The sequence below is a fragment of the Canis lupus genome, chromosome 2 (assembly GCF_003254725.2).
Source record: "Canis lupus dingo isolate Sandy chromosome 2, ASM325472v2, whole genome shotgun sequence".
In the NCBI taxonomy this organism is placed as follows: Eukaryota; Metazoa; Chordata; class Mammalia; order Carnivora; family Canidae; genus Canis; species Canis lupus.
Window position 1 is genome coordinate 18,172,426 of NC_064244.1, and position 18,816 is coordinate 18,191,241.

Consider the following 18,816-nt stretch of genomic DNA (forward strand, 5'->3'; position numbering starts at 1 on the left):
TAATGGCCTGCACAGAGACTGCACATGTCCTCAGGTCTGCTCAAAGCTAACATGTGCCAGGCTGAACAGAAATAGCTGGAAGGTAGAATCAAGAGGAGAGGACATCAGGAAGGCGCTCAAGGCACCATCTTGCTAAACTCCTCATCACTTACCTTTTCAACCTTGTACTTGCTATTCTCTAGCATGATATCTTCACCTTCTCTCTGGACTTCATTCTTTAATAAAACTACAGTACTTACTATTCTTCTGTGTTTGAATTTTAGTGTCCTAATCAGGTTATTAATGTAGAGGTTGCAGGCAGGGAGGGAAAGAGAGAGAGAGGGAAAAGAATGAAACCAGAAAAACAAAGCCATTGATAGTCGGGTGTTGCTTTTGTTGCCTGGTAGGTAACAGTAGTAGAACTGTGGGTCACAGAGATTCTGACACTTTCTGAACTCTATAGGCTAAGAGGTCCCCTACCTAAGGTAAACAAACAATTTAGTGGGGATAATTAACATGACCTAGAGTACAACCAAGATTAGGCTAAAAACAAGAAGTGACGATGGGGATAAAGCCAAGCCTGAGACTTCCAGCGAGGGAATTAAAGAGCAACAGAAAAAATTGAGTAGTCTGGCACACCATTTAGAATCCAGGATTTGTTAATTAAAAGACTTGCTCTCTTTGGCAATAATTACTGCCGACTAGAAAATTTGTAAATGCAGTAGTGCTCTTTTTTTTTTTTTAACGGAGGAAATGCATTTTCATTTAATGAAAGAAATGTACTTCTCTGTCAAAACTATATATTAACATGGGCAGAAATAAAATAGAAGGCATAAGAATGTGTTTTAGGATAACAAAGGAAAACAGCTGTTTAAGAAATGTAAGTAAAATCACATCGAATGCTCAAGAAAGAATGAAATATATATTGAGAATCTTGTTGGGAGGGGAGAGGATGATTTATCGCATGAAGGGAGAGAAGGTCACCAGCAATGGGCCAAGACTGGGGTGGGGTCCTTGAGAGGCTGTGAAGGGGGCAAGAACTGGTTAGGGCAGGACCAGCAAACTATGGCCTATGGGCCCAATCCAGCCTGCTTGTTATCATAAATAAAGTCTTCTTGAACACAGACACTCATTCATTTAGGTATCATCTGTGGCACTTTATGCTTCAATGGTGGAGTTGAAAAGTTGCCCCAAAGACCGTATGATCCACAAAGGTGAAAGTATTTACGATCTAGCCCTTTACAGACATTTGCTGAACCCTTGAATAGAGGTAGTAGCTCTCAATAGAAATATTGAGATTAGCTATGAAGCACGTTCTGATTAAGTTGTAACTAACAAATTGTCTAAGTTCACAAATGATTTACTTTCTCAAAAATAAAACAGAGTGGATTCAAGACCATCCCCATGAACAGGTGTAGTATGCTTTCTTTGGGAAAGAGACAGGGCTATGGAGTAGAATTTGTGTTTCCCAAGTAACCCTGAGAGTGAGGTGGGTTTTGGACACAGCTCATCTCTATCACGAAAATGAATTGAAAAGACAAAATTGAAAAGTGCTTACCTAGAGAAGGTTGTGTTAAGGACTTGGGGATATATATATTATATATTACATATAATATATATAAGTTGACATATATATATATATATATATATATATATATATATATATATATATATATTAGTGTTTTTAAGATGTCAGTGATGAAAAGGGACAGCACCTTCCTCTGTTAGCAACACAAGCTCCTTCAGCTCTGATAGGGCACATCCTGAGACTGTTGGGCTCTTTCTGCCTCTGATAATTGGTCAAAAAGCCAACCTCGGGTTTTCCTTGAGACCCCTGAAAAGGCCTTGATGTGATTTCAGGAGTTCCTTGGATCCTGAAAACGTTCTCTTTTTTTTTGTTGGAAGTTTGGGGTAAGGAGAGTGGAAGGGACATGTGGGTTCTGGGGGGCATAGGATATGAGATTTGAAGAAAATGCTGTATTGGGTTGAGCAAACATTTTAGAATGAATTGCTTTCTGAGTCTCTACTTTGTGTTGAAACATTCCCAATTTGGGTAGTGGGTTGAGAGTGAAAAAAGCAACAGCGTTCTGGGTGCCTGAAAAGTAGAACATCATGGAGATTTCCCAAGGCAGAGATGGGGTCCAGGGAGAGAAGGTTTGGAGACATAATTTTATGAAGTGCTGGCATGTTTACTTTCAACTGGACCAGGCAAACAGAAACTTTAAGTCAAAATATATCATTCATCTACAAAGCTGACTGTCTGCTTTACATGATTCAGAAAGATATTCGAGTTTGTATCTTGCTCTAGACTTGCTTGTTTGTTTTTTTTTCATATATGTAAATTCCAAGTGCCTTAAAAATAGGAAATTCTATCCTGTCTCATGTTGAGTGCATCTGCTCTAGCACCTGATGGCACCTTTCATAAGGCACTCAGTGAATTCAGTAATTGCAATTAATCACAGGAGGCTGACAGATGAGCATTTAATCAGGGTAAGTATTGCTGGTCCAGGTGGTTAATATAGAGAAAGGATGTCATTCCCAGAGAGGAAGGAGATTAGTACTTCATTTGTGAGAACTGGAATATTTTTTTCTGCCCACCTCCATAGTGTGTTTTTCCAAATTCTCCCTTAAACCTATAGTCTAAGAAAAGAAAAAGTAAGAATGAAATTTTTTTTGAGTTTATATTAGCAATATTATGTGACCACAGAGGGCAGGGTCTTTGACTTGTTCACTGTGTATCCCTAGCACTTGTTCACTGTGTATCCCTAGCACTTAAAATATTGTCTGGCACATGGTAGGGATAAAATATTTTTTAATTTTTAGTCATGGGTTTTTTTTTCTTGTGACTTTCTTGCTATAGCTTTAACATTTTGAGTCATATATTTTGATATTCTAACGTATTCCTGCAACCATAGAGAACTCCATACTGGATATTAATATGCATATCAAATTTCAGATGCTAATAAAAGAAGAAGCAAGTTGACTTATATATCTGATTTCTCAATATAAAGCTTTCATTAGCATCCTTGCTTTATTATGTTTCATCTTATTTTTATTCATTTTGCTTTATCAATTCAAAGATATTATTTTCCAGTGTTTATTTTCACAGGACAGCCCATGAGGTTTGGGTAGTTATTGCTTGGTTAGGAAAATATCAGCAACAGAAACTACAACATATTCCTTAATTTACATAGGAAGGATCTGGTATAAAAAGAGAGTAAGTAACATCCCTGAGGGCATTTATATAAGTCTTGGGGATGAGGTATTGAAAACTAATTTTTTTCAGACTTCCAAGGAATCTTCCTCAGGACTCATTTTTCCCTAATAGGAAGTAGGTACATAAAAGTGGAACCTATAATAGGTTAATATATTAGGAGTATTGTGATCCTGTCTGTTTGGTAAGAGAGAAATAGGGCAACCTTTCATATTTTTAAAGTTCTTTTGGAAAAAAAAAAAAGGTCTTTTGAATGGATTTGAAGTAAAAGCAAGAGTGTAAATGGACTGCATAACTTTGATCTACTACAGTTATAGGTATTTAAGGGTTCTGTTGAAGAAATGGTGTATACCTTGGCTGAGCACACAGAAGCAAAATTATTTCAGTCAGATGCAGTGTTAATTTACCTCCAAATCTGAGATACCCATCAACCTGAGATCTTTGCTGCTTAAGATAGCTGGAAGGAACAAGAATGGCATGGCTGTGTCCTATTTTGATTTATTTTTTATTTTTTAAAGTAGGCTCCATGCCCGTCACAGAGCCCAATGCAGGGCTTGAACTCACAACCCTGAGGTCAAGAGATCAAGAGTCAGATGCCTCACTGACTAAGACACCCAGGCACCCCATGCATGCTGTGTCTTAGTTTTAGACCAATGAGTGAATATGACCTCAGATTTGGAAATCAACAAAAATAAGAATAAAATATAGTTTTTACATTAAATTGGAGACTAATGGGATGAATTTTAGGATGAATTTTAGAGAACAGGATATTCTCTGCAAAAATAAAAATAAAGAACAGGATAAAATGTTCATTTCCTTTAATAAACAAGTTGTAAAATGATTACATTTCTAAGTGAGCAATGTTCAGTTGTCATTTTACTTTGTTTCTATTTAATCATCTCCAACTCAGCTCTTTTTAGGGTATCAAGATAAAGTGGGAATTGGGGCACCTGGGTGGCTCAGTCAGTTAAGCCTCTGCCTTCAGCTAAGGTCATGATCTTCGGGTCTTGAGATCGAGCCTGTGTTGGGCTCTCTGCTCAGCAGAGTGTGGTTCAACATCTCCTCCCTGCTTGTGCTCTCCCTCACCCCCCTCAAATACATAAAAACTTTTTTAAAATCTCCAAAATAGAGTGGGAATTTGAGTCCTATCACGATACTGGGTTTTCTCCATCTGCAAAATGAAGAATTGGAAGGAATTGGAAAATCATCTGATTCAAACTTTGAAATTAATTTCTTACAAACTTTAAATAAAAAAAATTGTAAATCGAATGGAGCTCGAGGTTAAGGAAGCAATTAGAGTGTTTGGAGGATAGGCAGGAAATAGCTATTTTGACTGAGACAGTTTCTGAATAATGCTATAATTTGGATTTAATCTTCTGGCAATGGGGTTTATTATGCAGTGTGCTTTAAAGCTTTTTTCAAAACATTGAATATTTTTATGGAGTTCTTGACATGCTAACTATAGATTATATGGTAACATGGTTTTTATTTCTCAGGTTAAAATGAAACTCTTTTATCCTTGAAGAAAGAAGAATTCATATTGATCCTTCTTTACCCATGCCCTAAGCCCTGAACCATCATAATAAAACATGCTTTCTTCATTTTTTTTATATTAGGAGTGTTTCGATATAGAATGCTTTTTAATTAATCCAGCTAATAGAGCAAGCAGCAGTGTGTCCTGATTGGAAATGAAGCTTCTCAGCTTTTTCATGTGCATGTGATAGGAAATATTGCCCTTCTTACATACCACCCCCAGCGAAATGGATTTTACCTCATTTCTGAGGTGCTTTATATATCACAATCACATGCAACTTGAAAGGAACATAAAAGTTTGCCTGCACTGGCAAATCTCTCCATCCTTGATTACTTAGAAGTTTATTCCCCATTCATTTCCAAGTTTTCAATCCTCAGTGGATCATATATCAGAGTCTGTTCTTTCCAATTTATTGGTCATCAATAATAAACAAGACATTGATCGGAGGGTGGAGTGTTGTTGTTTTCATAGTGGCTTTACATATATCACTGCCTCATCTAGTCCATTGGGGACTTTCCCATGGACTTTCCCATGTTGTAGAAGGGGAAGTTGCAGCTCAGTGAGGTTCAGTGACCCCCGTGTCAGCCCCACAGCTGGTGAATGGCACAGCCAGGACCAGTGTAGACTTTTGACCTTGAGACTCATAGAGTTATTTTATTCCATATGTTGTGTTTTTAAGCTATCCACTTAACATGCCAGCAGTGATAATCTATGTTAATCACTATAGAGGTAGGACTGAAGCTTCAACTTTCTAGAAGCACTTCCTCTAAAGGAGTACTGCTAATAATAATAATAATAAAAAAAAGGAGTACTGCTATACCATACAAGAGGGTTCTATGTTATCCTTCCTTGTGGTCTGGGAAGATCCTCCAGAAGATCTTAAATTTGTTAAGCCAAACTGTCTCAAGGAAAGCCAACAAGCTGCCTGAGAGACGAGCTTGATGTGGAAGGATAAGGGCACAGTTTGCTGACCTTTAAACCACAACAGGTGCTAAGCTAGTTAAGCCTCCAGTGGCATACCATTAGAGACCAAGTCCCTCACCATTTGGCTGATCTCTATTCTCCTGCTTCAAGAGTTGCCATTTCTCCCAATGCAGGGATGAACCATTTCTTCTGGGAATGCAACTGGCTAATGTTGTGTCCTTTTGCGTTTGATAGTCCCATTAAAGAGATTCTCTGTCTCCTGCACTAATGGATCTCTTTTCTTAAGGACCGTTAGTACCTCAATTAATGTGACACATGCACACTTGGCCTATGTTGAACAGTGCATTTTTTGAAAACATGTATCACCATTGTGAAGTTCTGCACACTAGTCTTCCTTCCTTCCTTCCTTCCTTCTTTCCTTCCTTCCTTCCTTCCTTCCTTCCTTCCTTCCTTCCTTCCTTCCTTCCTTCGAGACACATGAAGAGAGGCAGAGACATAGGTAGAGGGAGAAGCAGGTTCCCTGCAGGAACCCGATGTGGGACTCGATCCTAGGACCCCGGGATCACACCCTGAGCTGCAGGCAAATGCTCAACCACTGAACCACCCAGTCGTTCCTCCCCACACTATTCTGTTGCTTTTCACATATAGTGTGTGTAATAAATATTGCCTGAGTGGCAATTAATCTAAGACTTTCCAGTTCCTTGTGGCAAGCAGCAGTTTAAGAAAATTATTAGAGATTTAGAGGGAGCACTCTGAAATCAACTCTGCAATCTATAAAAGTCAGGTCAAGAGAAGCCAGTTCAAGCTGCTTTCTTCTTCCTAAAGGATTATTTGTTTACTTATCCATGAGTGTTCTTACAACAAAGCATGCATCCATTAGAGATGACTCTCCTTGATGGTTTTTTTTTCTGTACTTGTGAAAGCATATCTTACAGAATTAACATCTTGACATTAATTTCTAGGAAATATTAGCTCTGAGCCTACTTATACCCCAGATTGCTCAGAGCAAAACAAAATAAAAATGAAGGAGGTAACTGATGAAAGAGTTTCTCAAAGAATCCATTATCATAAACCATCATGCAAAAAAAACCAACTGAACCGCTCTGAGGTCTGGATGCTCTGGAGCTGAACTCTTGACAATTAGATGCTTATATTCCCTAGGGTCCTAAATTAAAACGGGAAGGATGGAAAAGAAATCAGATGAAGAATAGTTTTTTAGTTTGCTAGATAGAAAAACCAATATTTTTTAAATCTTATTATCCTTTCTGAAAATCTTGAGCAGAATTTTTTTTCAAACTGATCGTTCCCTTCAACAAAATCCATTTCCAGGAGCCACATAAGATATGTACAAGATATGTCATGTTCGTGAAATCCAGTGATGAACTGGTTTTAACCCTTAGGTCCCAGTCACAGCATTTACTCCTCGAGTTAAGTGAAAGAAGAGGGGTAGGAATCCCATTTCCTCAGGTCTCATTTGAGGCTGGCCCTGAGCTGAATGCTTTCACAAGCATTTGTCTTTCAAGTAGAGAAAGAGGTTTAAAGGTGAGAGCAAAGAAAGATGACTTGGAATAACTGGGGTGCAGAATGCCTGCTTGAGTTTACAGCTTCATTGCAAGGTGGAGGGTATAATCTTAAACTAGAGAACAATCTTTCACATTCTTCCCCTCTCTAAAATACAATTTCTATTGAGACAGCTAATGGTCCTTAAAATGTCTCATCAAGGAAGCCACAGAACATTTTTAAAATGTAGAGTTGTTTTTCCTTTCTTTTTTCCAGGTAATAAACACTTGACATTTAGGAAATGCAGTTCTAAATTTACGAGGCACATAGCACTTTTCAGCCACACTCGTGGTATTGCAGGGTGCCAGTCGTGTACATAAATATATCTTATCAAGCAGAATTTCATTCATTAATGTGGTATGTTTTTAGAAAGGGACATTAATGCCTGATTCATGGAGAGTGAAGCGAGATGCAAATTAAACATCTTAAAGGAAGGGTAGCTACATTCTAATTCCTTACCCTGCCTTTCTTAGTTCTCCTCTACGTTGCACCATTATGAACTATGGTTTGAATTGTGTTCGCTTGGCCCATTACAAGAATGTTGGCAGTGGCTTTAGCAAAGAAGAAAGAGCAAAGCGGTTGCTAATCTCTTAGGCAGTTAGTCCGGATCTTAGTGGCAAGCAGTAGAATCCAGCTCTGGGGCTATCTTGAACAGAAAGAGAACTTATAGGAATGTGAGGAGGGCTACGAGGACCAGGCTTGGAAATCAGCCACAATACCCAAAAGCATGGGAAAACCAGGCAGGCAGCAGGAACCGTACATGAAGCCACCCTGGCGTCTGGTCCCCAGTCATCATTGATGAGGCCACAATTATGTACTCTGCATCCCTCGCTCTCCTAACGTTCAAGGACCTGATGTCCAAGTGGATCCTTGGTTTCCCGACTGCTCTGTGATAGTGAAAGGAAAGACCTGGGTATGTGACTTCGGGAGAAAAAAATTCGATAATATGAGAGATTTCCTAAAAGGGAGCTAATAAAATGAAGTTTGGATGTTGGACAGCCCCTGGCTGGCATATGTCCCCAACACTCAAGGACAAGCTTATCTATAATGGAGAATAAAATATATTCTCGGGCACCTGGGTGGCTTAGTGGTTGAGCTTCTGCCTTTGGCTCAGGTCATGATCCCAGGGTCCTGGGATCGAGTCCCACATCAGGCTCCCCGGAGGGAGCCTGCTTCTCCCTCTGCCTGTGTGTCTGCCTCTCTCTGTCTCTTTCTCTCTCTCTGTGTCTTTCATGAATAAATAAATAAAATTTTTTAAAAAAGATGCTGTGTATCTCCAGATCTTCCTCAGCTTATGATGTGGTCATGTCCTGATAAACCCATCCTAAGTTGAAAATAGCCTCAGTTGAAATGTATTTATTATACCTAGCCTAGCAAACATCATAGTTTAAGCCCAGATTGCCATAACCATGCTTAGAACACTTGGCATTCGCCTACAGTTGGGCAAAATCATCTAACACACAGCCTATTTTGTAATAAAGTGTGGGCTAGCTCATGTAATGTATTGAACACTGAACCAAAAGTGAAAAACAGAATGATTGGATGGATGCGGAATAGTTGCAAATGAATTGGTGGGTTTACCCTCGTGATGGCTGCTGACTGGGAGCTGTGACTCGCTGCAGCTGCCCAGCGTCACCAGAGACAGTATCCTTTCACATACCACCGGCCCAGAAAGGATCCAAATTCAAAATTCAAAGTACACTTTCTGCTATAGGTGTATCACTTTCACACCATCCTAAAGTCAAAAACCCATCAGTCAGATTGTAAGTAGGAGCCATCTGTAGGTGGAGAAGTCAGGAGGATGACGAGCTCCCACATCTTGCTTCCTCCAAAATGTGTTGTCTGTGATGTCCTGCTGCCTGTTCTAACACATCTTTCTCCAAAGTGGCAGCATGTGATTAAAAACAAAACAAAAACCAAAAACCAAAAACCAAAAAACAAAACAAAACAAAACAAAAACAAGGGAAATGGGAGCTGGGCTGTTTTGTCCTGAGAACAATAATAATACTGTCATTTACTGAGCAGTGTATGTGCTCCGGCCTTCTTTGTGTTATCTCGCTTAGCTTTCTAAGTATAGTCTGAGAAGTTAAGGAACTTGCCCAAGAACTTGCTGGTGGCAGGTGGCAAAGCCAAGATGCATACTTACCTGTGACTCCAAAGCCCATGATCTTTGGAGAGCTCACAATTGCCAGAGCCTGCAGAAAGCCTAGAGCTGCAACAGAACAAATTAACTGCTGAGCTTTAATTCCCTGAACCCCTCTTATGGGGGTAGGTTCAATTCAGAACCAAAATACTTTATGTCTCTTATAAGAAGGTGAATCCATAAATTGGAAGGGCACAAGAAAGAGGTTTTCTATTTTTCTACAGCCTCATCCTTGTGCAAAGCCATCTTGTGCTCTCTTCATCCATGTATTGATTGGAATGACTGAAATTTTCAGAACTATTGACTCCTGAAACGCATTCCCTCAGAGCAGAAGGCTGTGGATCAAGGCCATCTCAACGCTCCTGACCACCAGAGGGCAGTGGACCCATACATCCTGGCTACCCACCAGCATCCCTCAGGAGCAGCGGCATCACCTGGGAGCTTGCTAGAAATTCATTCTGTAAGACTCGTCCCTGACTGACTCCATCAGAACCTTTATTTTAACAAGATTCCCTGGTGATAGTCTCTTCAATAAATGGTGTTCGGAAAATTGGACAGCCACAGGCAGAAGAATGAAACTAGACCATTCTCTTACACCATACACAAAGATAAACTCAGAATGGTTAAAGATCTAAATGTCAGACAAGAATCCATCACAATCCTAGAGGAGAACACAGGCAGCAACTTTTTTGAACTTGGCCACGGCAACTTCTTGCAAGACACATCTATGAAGACAACAGAAACAAAAGCAGTAGTGATCTACTGGGACTTCATCAAGATAAAAATTTATGCACAGCAAAGGAAACAGCCAACAAAACTGAAAGGCAATCTATGGAGTTGGAGAAGATATTTGCAAATGACATATTGGATAAAGGGCTAGTATCCAAGATCTATAAAGAATTTATCAAACACAACACCCAAGAAACAAACAACCCAGTCAAGAAATGAGCAGAAGACATGAAAAGACATTTCTCCAAAGAAGACATACACATGGCCAATGAGCACATGAGAAAATGTTCCGCATAACTTGCCATCAGGGAAATACAAATCAAAACCACCATGAGATACCACCTCACACCAGTGAGAATGGCTCAAATTAACAAGACAGGAAACAACAAATGTTGGTGAGGTTGTGGAGAAAGGGGAACCCTCTTGCACTGTTGGCGGAAATGCAAGCTGGTGCAGCCACTCTGTAAAACAGTACGGAGGTTCCTCAAGAAGTAAAAAATAGGGCTACCCTATGACCCAGCAATTGTACCCCCAAAGATACAGATGCAATGAAAAGCTGGGACACCTGCACCCCAATGTTCATAGCAGCAATGTCCACAATAACCAAACTGGGGAGGGAACCATGATGTCCTTCGGTAGATGAATGGATAAAGAAGATGTGGTATATATACACCATGGAATATTATTCGGCCACCAGAAAGGATGAATATCTACTATTTACATTGATGTGGATTGAACTAAAGGGTATTACGCTGAGTGAAGTAAGTCAATTGGAGAAAGACAATCATCATATGTTTCACTCATGTGGAATATAGGAAATAGTGATAGAGACCATACAGGAAGGGAGAGAAACTGAGTGGGGAAAAATTAGAGAGGAAGACAAACCATGAGAGACTCCTGACTCTGGGAAATAAACAAAGGGTTGTGGAAGGGGAGGTGGCTGGGTATGGGGTAACTGGGTGATAGGCATTAAGAAGGGCGCATGATGAGATGGGCACAGGGTGTTATACTATATGTTGGCAAATTGAACTTAAATAAAAATTTTTTTAATTTTGTTTTAAAAGTTAAAAAAATCCCTGGTTATTTGTGTGCAAATTAAAGTTTAACAGTCTCTCTCCAAATCATAACTTGGTCATCAAGAACCAAGTGGTCCCGTTTTCTTTCCTGTTTTTAAAAATATGGTAACAACTCCATGGACTATTCAACATGAGCAAAGCATTTGTGCTAATCACCTCAAATTATCATTTGGGGGATGTATTCTTAATCCTCTTTTTTGGTCAGAAGACAGATTTAGAGAGATTAAGTACTTTGGTAAAATTACAAAGCTAAATGAAAGTTTCTGGATTGAAACACAGGTCGATCTTTCGATGAAGCAGTACTACTTCCTATCATTCTTGCTGTTTTTTGAAGCATAGTTTTTAAGAGGTGTGTTTTGGGATCACAAAAAAGAACCGAATTTGGTTTATTTTGCTCTTGCCTTGACCGTGCCTCTTGCTGGCTAAATGTTTTGGTCAATGATTATTAATCTATCTTGCCATAAAAGGACTACGATATATAATAGAAATGTTCAAAAGTGTCTTAATAGTCATAATAAATTCATTTTTTACTTAAAGAATTCTGAGTAGTGTCTGTTGGATCATTTTAATCCCTCAATTCTGTAGTTTAATGTGGCCCTTGGAAAAGTCCTGTGACTTCCAAACCCACCAGTAGATGTCAGTATTTCTTTGGACACCGCAATGACCTCTTAGTTTGTTTTTTTTTTTTTTTTTTTTTTTTTTTTTTTTTTTCGCCTCACCATTCAATGTCAAAGGATCAATTGCCTTTGAAGAATGGACAGAGGTTCCTTCTACATTTCACTTGGTTGGAGGAATCTTCTTAGACAAGTATCTTTAAGGGTGTTAATGACTCAAAAATTATCTTCTGAATCTCTCTCTCTCTCTCTCTCTCTCTCTCTCTCACACACACACACACACACACACAGACACTTTTATGGGAAAGATTCAAACAAAGGATTTTCTCCCCAGGAGACCTGTCTGGGGACAAGACCTCTGGCTAGTAAATCAAGCTGATCCCACTCACCAGGAACTAAGCAACCACACCATGGTAAAGGCCAATCCAAAAAGAATTGCCCTTTGAAGAAAGTGACAAAGAAATCTACAGCACAGACAGCTCGCTTTGGGTACTTTGATCAGAACTAGTTGAGTAAGACCGTAGCCCTCTACCAAGGCTTTATTTACTTCTCAAATAATATGTTATATGCAAATATTTTCTGGAGCGTGTTTCGGAGTTTTATTAAATGTGTAAGAAGGTTGAATAATTTATCAGGTTAATGGAAGAGTAGGATTTAAGTTGATGTGTATTTGATTTTCGACTCTGGTGTTTGATTTGTGTGGTTTTTTCATGCCCCCACCAGCAGTGGAGGTGCTAATAACAATTAGACTCTTCCCAGCTGAGAGCTTTTTCTCGTTTGCTTTCTAGAATCATTCTGCTTCTTTTTTTTTCTTTCTTACCTTTGCTTTAGATTAACTACATAAAATCATTTGACAGTTATCTGAAGGGACTAACTTCCCTGACAAGGGAGGTCATTAGTAGCTTCTTGGTGAGAAACAAATCTTGACAGGGATTAAATAAGAGACACACTTTCTGAGTCATTAGATGCTAGACAGGTTAAAATCCCAGAAAAATATGTGGTAGCATTCAATTTGGCACTAGGTAATGACTTAATGGTTCTCTAGATTTCTGTGATATTCTGTGTGGAACAGTTAAGCCCTCCTGAGGCCTGATTAGCAAACAGTATTACTTCACTTTGCAGGAGAAGATGTAAGCAGTTGTTAGTTGGAAAATTTAGAAGTGCTTTAGGGTTATTCACGATGCCTGTTTTGTAATTTAGCAATTATGTAGATTGATGATGAGTGTCATCTCACTCAAGAAGTCTGGAGATGGAGCTAGTTTATTGTTTGTCAGAACTCATCAATTTAGAAATTACCTTTTTTTTAAAAAAAAATTCATTCATGAGAGACACAGAGAGGCAGAGAGAGAAGCAGGGAGCCTGATGGAGGACTTGATCCCAGGACCTTGGGATCATGACCTGAGCCAAATGCAGACACTCAACCACCAAGCCACCCAGGTGCCCCAGAACTCATCAATTTAGAAGCTAGATGCTGGGGTTTTGTTGTTCTTATAAGCATCCTATAGTGGTTGAGAGCATACACTTTGGATCTGAATTTAAGTCTCCGCTCCATCATTTACTGAGTGGGTGGCTTTGTGAATATTATATCTACAAAGCTCAATTTATTCATCTGTAAAACTCATCTGCAAAACTCATCGTTTTGCAGATGCTTAATTTATAGGATCCTTGTGAGGTATCCATAATGGAGCTAGAAAAACATCTTTTTTCTATCCTTGTTCCCTCCTCCAGGGCTGGTTTTAGACATGTGTTGGGGGAGGCTGGCCTGCCTAATATTTGATGTATTCATTCAATAGTCATGGACTAAACACACACTGTGTGTCAGGCATGTGTGTGCTGAACACTGAATGATACAGCAGTGAAAAAGGCAAAGGAGGTCCCATCTGTCATGGAATTTATATTCTAATAGGAGCCACAGGAAAATGAGCAAGTAAACAAACACTCAAATATGTAATAACGTTATATAGACAGTAATTAAGTATGTTGGAGAAAAATAAGGTAAAGGGAAAGAAAGTGAAGAAAAAAGTCAAGGGAAATCTCTTGGAGGGGGTGATAAAATCCAGGAAAATGGTTATTTCAAAACTATAGTGGGGTCTCCATGTAGCTAAAGAGGGGCTGTCCCGAGATGGGTAAGTAATGGATTTCTTTTCTCAAAGGTAGATAGAGCCAAGGCATAGTCCAAGAAAATAAGAGGTTGAAAAAGAGGCAGATCCCACTCTGGCTCATAATGGAATCTTTTCTTTTCCTTGGAGGATCAGAAGAACCTCTGCAGATTGTTATATCTAAGGAAATGTCCTTCTTTTGACAAGAACTATTGTGTGATCTTGGATAAGGTGAACATGTAGGGTCAGAAGTCCCCTCAAAACAACCTGCTATGGAACATCACTGATACACTGTCTCAGACTGTGAGACACCTTGGGACCCACCTTGGTCTTCATTCTCAACCACAGTTGCCAGTAGGCTATTGCCAGCCTAATCCCGTCTTAGCTTTTACTTCATGGAAGACCTAAGCAGGTCTGGGAGCAGGAATAGTCAGGGGAAACTGGCGGTGAGATGAATTCTGCAGGCCAGAACTGAGGGTAGGTGAGACAGACACAGAGCTGGCTTTATTAACAGGCCTTTAATACAAGATATTTAAAAAGGATGGGGCCATGAAGGGTCCCTTAATCATTACAAGCCAAGGAGTCACAGTTACCATAAGTTGGAAGGGCAACCAAAGTGGCTTGACCCATAGGAAGTTGCAGAAATTGTTAATAGACCCTGGCCTTCCTTACAGGCGAAATAGCCAACAGGGTACTTCTTAGTTTTTATAACCTGAAGGAGGCAAGGATGGAGGAGTAGAAGGCAATCACCCAATCAAAAGTTTTGTTGCCTTGCTTAGTTCTCACACTGAGCCAATGTTCAGATCTAGAACACACTGACTCTAGGGGCTGAGACTGGTGTCATAGCTGGCTGGCTGAGGGCCTAGAAAGAAAAGACTCAAGGAGGACTGGGATAGAGATGCATGAAGTGTGAAGATTTTTGTAGCACATATTAATGCCTACCAAAAAGCATCTCGCCACAAAAGAGACATTGAACAACCAAGTAGGCAAAATGATTCAACCAACTGACATTAGCTAGCCATGGTTACTGATCACCCAGGGACTGGAACAATGAGCAAATGAATGGACCAGCTACAATGGCAGCTTGGAGGCCACACATGGATCCAATTGCATGGAGACTTTTTCCAAGGACAGTCCAGCTACTGCTGAATCTGATTAGCACATCAAGAAAATCTGTCTGCCCCTGGGCCATGTTATAGCTTTGGGATCCTCTGTCCTTAAAATGCATGCCTCTCTCTCTCCTCTAGGCAGATGGTTGAATGCTATACTTCATCTTCTCAAGTTTTGGCCTAAAGACAGGAGTCCATCCCTGGTAGGAACATGTTAACAGTGTATTTTTAGCATACACCAAAAGTCATTATTTGACATTCAATTTTGTCTCATTATGGTAGACTCAAATTTTATGAACCCAAACTGTATTCACTGAGATCTGTTTCAAAGAAGGCCCATTAGCCAAATCATGTGAACACAGAGTTGCTGTGGAATAGCGACTTTGTAGTTTTTCTGATCAGCCATTTTAGATGGCTCTTCCCATGACAAAATATGGCTTGTTATTTATTTATTTTAGTGGAAACCATAAAATCACATCAACGCAGTATTGTCAAGAGGACTTTATGGTCAAGCCAAAAAATGTCATTCCCCAATGGTACTGAAAGTCAGTATAGGTCTGAGTGTATCCAATTCTTGAATAGAACAGACTGGAACTTCACGGATGACATTCTGCTTCAGGATTGCCCTGTCAGTTTGAAGCAAAAGAACTCAAATGGTAACTCATGGGCTTGAAAGGTGACTACTCAAAACAGCCAGAATGATTTGCTGAAGCACATGGCAATTGGAACAAAAATTGCCTATTTCGTCAAACCCCATAGGAAGAAATTTTGAAATGTGTTCTGTCTGGAGCTGATTGCATTGTTTCATGGGCAGTTCATCCTATCTACTACCTGGAGACAGCTTCAGCATATCCATTTTTATTTCTTGCAGTAAACCAATTTATGATCAGTGAATCACACCGGGGACAAGAGTTTATCTAGAGGTGGTGAGGAGAACATTCAGTTATCTGACTGCACCCATAGCCCCACACATATGAGATTATACAGCGGTAGTTTGCATTACCCATATTTAATTGGAGTTGAAAGATGGGATTTGTTGTGGTGCCATGAAATAGACAGTGCCTAGGAAGAGAAAGGCTTTTGAGACTGTCAAACATAATGTAGCTTCCTGGAGTTAATGTCAGACTATATATTTATATAAAATTAATTTTGTAAAAATAAATATATATAAATAAATAAGTAAATAAAATTAATTTTGTTCATAGATGTTGAACAGTTAGGTGTGGAATTGTCTTGCGCAAGACATAAAGGGACATTAAAATCATCAACTCATCGTCTCTTTTCTCAAGGAGGCATATAATTGCTTCAAGGTCAGCCCATAAGGTGGCCAGAAAGGAAAAAAGCCTTCAGGAAAAGCTTCGGGTATACAACAGTGGTATCTCCCTTACGTTGGTTGCTTCCGTTGCTTCCTGGTGTCCTCCTAAGCTGCCTGCGTGAAATCTGAAATCAGCACCCAGCAGGGGCAGACTGAAGAAAGAGGCTGGTTGGTAGGTTAGTAGATGACAATTTTCATAAGCAAAGGAACTTTATATATGAGGCTTGTCTCCGTGGCCACAAGAGGAATAGATCTCCACATCTGCCTGTCAAATTTTAAACATCTATAGTCTTAACTGGGTGTACCACCATATAGTCTCGACACCACATCACTTTCTTAAAGCTGTGCTCTTGAGGCAGCTTCTGGGAGTGGGGAGGGCAAGCAGAATGGACATTACAAGGACAGGGAAGGAAGGAAGGAGCGTCTCCAACTCATGGGTCAAACGGCAGTCACCTCTCCACTCCTGTGTCTTTCCATTTATCCTGCACTATACATCTCTTGTACATCCCATCCTGCCTTTGGCTTTTCAAAGAATCTTAGCCAACATAATTTGGTTTGTTGATGTTTTGTCAGGATATTTGCATCTATATCCATGAATAAAGTTGATCTGCAAATTTTACGTCCTATTTTGTGTCTATTTATCCAGTTTTAGAAATGAGGTTATGCTATCTTCATATAATTAGGGAATGTTCCTTCATTTTTATGATTTTGAAGTATTTGTGATACTTTGGAATTTGTACTTTTAAATGTTTTGTAGAACTCAATTGTTAGAACAATCTGTTCCTGATACTTTCGAGAAAAACTTCAAGTTTTCTTTATCTTCTTAAGCTAACTTTGATTGGGACCTCCTGTTTAAACCCCAGCAGGGTAGCTTATATGGTAGGTGATATTTTCCAAAAATGGCCACAACACTACCTCTCATTCCACATGTTCTTCTGTATTGTAACCTTGCCATTCTCACACCAAAAGTTAGAGTCTATTTCTCCATCCTTGAATCTAGGTGGTTTCTGTGACTTATTTGACTGATAGGTTATAAGGGAAATATGCTGTGTCACTTACAGAGACAGGCCTTATCAAATCTGGACATTTTTGTTTCCTGCCTCTCAGCGGTGAGTCACACTGTAAGGAGTATAGCTATCCTGTTACTATGCTGTGAGAAGCCTAAGCCCTGGATTTTGAGACAGTATGTGGATAGTGAAAGAAACCAAGAAGCACTGAGGCAAGAGGCATAATAATGAAATGCCATCTTATATTCCCTATCCAGTTGAGCCTCCAGATGACCCAGCCTTAGTGGACCAATTGTCTGCAATTGCATGAATAATCCCAAATTTACTCACCGTGAGCCGAGTCAACCCAGAGAACTATACACTGCTGCTTTAAGCTGATGAGTTTTGCAGTTGCATATTTCATGGTTACAATAGGTAATTTGAATATCTCTCTCTCCATGGAAACAAGTATAATAGCTGGAACACACACACACACACACACACACACACACACACAGACCTGTTTGAATGTATTTGAGAGCAACCAATACAGTTGGATTGAGAGCTGTACACCTTGGAGAAGGAAAGTATCCATAGTAAAATCCACACTCACCTAGTTTTTCCCAAGAGGGTAATTTCCAAATGAGGGAGAGAGCTCAAACACAGAATGGTATTCCCCTTAGGCTAAGGAGACAGAGATGCATTCCAGTTGTTGGCCATCTCAAACGCTGCATTTATTTAGGGCAAGACACCAAGAAACCTAGCAGAAACAGTGGCAGGGAAGCTAAAAATCAAGCAGAGATTTCAACACCTGGAGAAGCAGAGGCTAGAGTGTAAGCTCTGTCAACAGAGGGCTGTCATAAACTGTGTTTATGACACAATTGAGACACACAAATATCCCCCACACTAGAGCTAATGGCCACACTTGAGAAGTAACAATGGTATTAAGATAATGAAGTTAAAATAGGCCAGCCCTAACAAAGGCTAAAATTAACACTTACCAAATCAAGGTCATCCACTGGTACTCTATTTGCCTGTAAAAAGAAAACATGGGGTACCTAAGTGGCCCAGTCAGTTAAAGGTCTGACTCTGACTCTTGGTTTTGGCTCAGGTCATGATCTCAGTGTCCTGGGATTGAACCCCACATTGGGCTTCACACTCAGCACAGAATCTTCTTGAGATTCTCTCTCCCTCTCCCTCTGCCCCTCCCACTCATGCTGTCTCTCTCACTCTTTTTCAAATAAATAAATAAATCTTAAAAAAAAAAAAACTTTTCATCCTCTTTAGTTAATAAAAATACTGTCTAGGGGGATCCCTGGGTGGCTCAGCAGTTTAGTGCCTTCGGCCCAGGGTGTGATCCTGGAGTCCCAGAATCGAGTCCCATGTTGGGCTCCGTGCATGGAGCCTGGTTCTTCCTCTGCCTGTGTCTCTGCCTCTCTCTCTCTCTCTCTCTCTCTGTGTGTGTCTCTCATGAATAAATAAATAAAATCTTTTTAAAAATAAAATTAAAAATACTGTCCAGAGCCTAAACAAG

General features: G+C 39.8%; 1 long non-coding RNA gene across 1 annotated transcript in view; it reads right to left on the reverse strand.

Moving 5' to 3' along the window:
- LOC112658970 (uncharacterized) overlaps positions 1-18,093 on the reverse strand; it is a 51,691-nt gene extending 33,598 nt beyond the window's left edge. The window contains exon 1 of the long non-coding RNA XR_007403898.1: positions 17,896-18,093. This is a non-coding gene — a long non-coding RNA (uncharacterized LOC112658970). The remainder of the gene's footprint in view (positions 1-17,895) is intronic.
- Between the last annotated feature and the right edge of the window lie 723 nt (positions 18,094-18,816).